Here is a 4,309-nt window from a genome sequence, read left to right as displayed (position 1 = left end):
AAACCTCCTGAACGATGAACACTGAAGGAATCCTAACCGGGAGCAGCTGACTGCGATGGTGGTGAAGACAACAACTCCCATGAGGCCACGCTGCTTTACAACTCCTGTCTAGCGGCAGAAATGACACATTGTACGTTTAACATCCAACCTGACTCAACTGGACATAAAACGATGCTTGGTAATAAAATCTACTCGAGCAGAACGCACATTCCTGCAGGGCGGCGGGAGTTTAGGTAGAGAGGAATGTGCCCGAATACAAAACACCATCTGTCAGTCCAGAAAATGAAAATAATGTGTTGACAATTACAGGAGCCGTTCCACTAACTACAGCATGCTTTGAATTCCAGGATAAGGGAGATGTCAATGTTTTTACTGCCCATTTCCCACAGAGCGGGGAGTACAGTGCGGCCAGGGAGGGAGCGAGGGAGCAAACCAGGGCCGTCTAATCTGTTCCATTAACACGTGGGCAGCGGTGACGGGCCACCAGGGTCCACAGCTCACCTGTTTATAGCCAGGGAGCAAAAGAGCAGAACTGGCCCCAGCCCCACACCGAAACCCTACCCCACCGGGCCAAGCCAACGCGATATTTATATCAAACAAGACAGGCCGGGGGCCGGGGAGAGGGGGCGGAGGGTGAGATACCAGGGAGACAGGCGGGGAAGGCTGGGTAGAGAAACAGAGAATGTGACTGAATCAGATTAAAAAGATGCACCAAGAGAAATATTCAAATCCAATCCTTCCACCTGTTCCTATTGTACCATACAGAGCGCGGATGAATGAGTGTAACAGCATACTATCAGAAAGACAGAAGCATCTTAGGGTGATTACTTCAAAATAAACACACCTAAAAATACCCTGCCAAGCAGCCCCATATCCGAAAGATGACACGCCCCTTGAGAGAACGCTGGACCAAAATAAAAGCACTTCCCCACAGACCAGTAAATCAGATGACAGGGGAAAGTCTGAGGACTGATGTAACACCCAGTCGCTGAGGACACATTCGGAGCCACGCATGTGTGAAGACCGCGTGTCAGCGAGGAGCCTTTTGTGCCACAGAGAGTGTAATTAGGTGGGATGAGGGAAGAAAGACGGTCTTGTTCCTCTGGTGCTAAAAACACTGACTGAAAACAGCAAAACACCCAAACACAGAGACATCCTATAGAACATTAATATTCCCATCCTGATGGATCAGCAACCAATCTGCTCTTTATTTTATTGACTGGATTTGATCCTGCTGACACACCCAGTGTTCCCACCCTTTCTAAGAAATTACTTTCCAGGAGTTTTTGGGTCTCGCATTGACTTTAACTCTTTTTATTCCTAATTTTTAGTGTCTCAGGTTCATTACAAGGCCAAAAAATCAAAGTCTGTTCGACTCCACGTTGACTGACGGGGCCGAAATTAAAAAGGAGCGTTTAAAATGTTTTTCCGTTACACTTCACGTCTGGTTAACCCGCATTGAAGCATCAAACCACACAGCTACAAACTGTTCAGTATCAAACTAAATATGCATCTGGGTTTATGTTGGTGATCTGAGTGAGCGGATAAAATACAATAAACAGGAAAATGTAGATTATTTCCATGACTGGAAAACATAATATTACAGCAGCTGCTTGGCTGATTTGGACAATATAGGAGTGGTTTTCAGGACGCCAGCAGAACTGAAGAAACATTTCATCTGATGACACTGAGCTTTACTGAGTGCAGAATGCAGGTCTGCTGTATTAATAAGCACATAAATAACCTCAGAAATGACTCAAAATAAATAAAGAATCCGCCCGCCGGGAGTTGAAGTGTGGTCAGTTCTGTATAAATGGCCATTTTGTACTTTAAAAAACCTCCTCAATAACCCCCAAAACATCTCCTATATTGTTGAAATTGTTGCTGAAACATTGTCCATATAGGTATTTATATTTATTAATGCTAAGCATGCTAATTTCCCAACATGTGCAAGTTCTCAACATCTAACATTGAACATTTCCTGGTTCACGTTGCGGCCAGGTCGACTCCCGGAGCCTGTTTACAGCTGGTATTAACATGGAGGATCTGATCACAAGTGGACAGCTCTAAATACGGTGTAAACGACCGCAGAGACGCATCTCACTGCATATCTTTTGTAGTGTGAAGTCTCTCTCATGCGTCCCGGGGCCTCAGGGCTGCTCAGCTGACGTCCTGTACACGAAACACGCCGTCTATTCCGTTCACTACTGTAAATTATGTGTTTGGGCTCTTTTGCTAAACTAAGCAGCAGAATCAGAATCAAAATATCACCAGACCCCAATAAAAAAAAATCACCTGTGAGATTAGTCAATACTAATCGTTAGCTCTAATGTCTCTTATGATTCTCAGGGATAGACACATCTCCGTCATTACCAATAAGGCACTGAGGCTCGAGAAGAGAAGGTTCATGGAAATCAAATGTATAAATGAGTATTTAGAAAACAGAAGTGAGACTTTCTGCCCCGTGTGCAGATCCAAAGCTCCAGTCTTTGCCCTCAGGTGTCCCCAGCTGGAGCAGCGTCACTACATCACCCAGATCTGCCCCGGAAAACAATCAGCACCGCCGCCTGAGCCAAGTTACGAGGCCAGGGACGGCGAGGAAGCAGCGTAGAAAGAGGAAGAGGAGGAAGGAGGTTGCAACAGCATTTAATAGTGAAAACGCTGTCCTTGCAGCAGGATCACAGGCCCACAGCCGCACCCCCTCCCTCCACCACCACTGACTCTGCTCATTGTTTTTCTCCTCTGTTTCCTCAGGATGTGGGGCAGGGTCTGTTGCCTAAGCGATGAGGTCAGCCATGCAGCTCTCTCTTCCCCAGACCCAGAACAGGATGGGTGTGGAGCTCGGGAACAAGACTGATTTACAGTCCCCGTAGCCGAGCAGGCGAGCCCGCTGCTTAGGGCCGGTATGCACTAACCCTGCAGCTCTCGTGGGGTGATGATAGCTGGTCTGGTAACACTAACTCAGTGCGGCCGACACACTGGGACACAGAAACCACAGAAGACCTTCGAAGATCTTTTGGTATGCCGTGTAAACGCTGTAAACATTTAAGACCACGCTGCTTCTGCAACAGCCAACTGCTCGGGCCCAGAGAATAAGACCCATCTGCAAGGTGATCAACTGATACTGTTACAGTAAAGCCAACAGGACAGCTGTGTGTTTACAAAGGGCATGTTTAGCAGGTGCAGCTGTCTGTTCCAGCCCTCCTGTAGACACACACACATCGAGCCGACGCGCTCACGCCCCTTAAACAATAAATACTCAGAAATCAGCATTTTTTACACTCCGGTGGGCATCTGCACACAGTTCTTTATACTTCCTCAGATGAAAGTTAATAAAGATTAGTGGAAGGGAAGTTGATGCATTCAGGGTGCAACAACATGATTCAATTTGAGACTGTTTCAACACAGTGTAACAGCCTCAATGCTGTGTTGTGACACATTTTAACTCTATCAATAAACTGCAGCTGGTTATAGTTTCATTAAAAAGGCACAATTATTCAAAGAAACGCACAAAGTACAGTATGAACGGACATATGTGCGGTCCTGTTTTTAAGAGCCTGGAGCTTTTTTTTATCTGTTCCTTTAATCTTTTATCATTTCTAATGTCGTATCACGTTTGTCTGTTTGTTGGTAAAATATTTTCTTTTACTGCAAACTAAATCTACCTACAGGTACAAATAAAGTCACTTAAGTTAAGCTACTAAAGGGAGACTGACAGGGCCTCAAGATCGGGTTAAACAGGAGCTGCCTTACATATATGATATTTAAATCATTAATATAACAGCAAACAGCTATTCTCTGTGTAAAGATACAGAGTCACATGGTGTCTCTCTCCCTCTGCCTGTGTTGTATCGCAGCCTCTCTGTGGTTTGTTTCCATAGCCGGTCTGCTCCGACTGAAAACTGCTGTTTTTATCTCCGGTGAATTAAGAATTTATTTCCACCAAACCAGAGTGCTGATTGTTTGGAAACACTAACAGGGAGACGCCGTCTAATGAGTTTTATTCTGCGTTCTGTCCACTTGAATGAATTTACGATGATCTAATGTTAAATGCAGCTGGTTTTGTCTCTGAGCTGTGAGATGATAGTGATACTGTACTGTCCCATTGTTTGAGATGCTGGTGCTCGAGTGCGACACCCAAGTGAATTGCATTTATATAACTTAAATTTAAAATTAGTTTGTGGTTACTATAGTGTGAGTGTGTGTGTGTGTGTGTGTGTGTGTGTGTACCTTGTTCAGCAGTCCGTCCTCTCTCTGGTTCTTCTGCAGAACGTGTTGCAGAGCCAGCTGAGTTTTCTGCTGCAGCTTC

The sequence above is a fragment of the Morone saxatilis genome, unplaced genomic scaffold (genome assembly GCF_004916995.1).
Source record: "Morone saxatilis isolate NCDOM2014 unplaced genomic scaffold, NCSU_SB_2.0 Contig16, whole genome shotgun sequence".
NCBI classification, from domain to species: domain Eukaryota; kingdom Metazoa; phylum Chordata; class Actinopteri; family Moronidae; genus Morone; species Morone saxatilis.
This window is presented reverse-complemented; position numbering follows the sequence as displayed.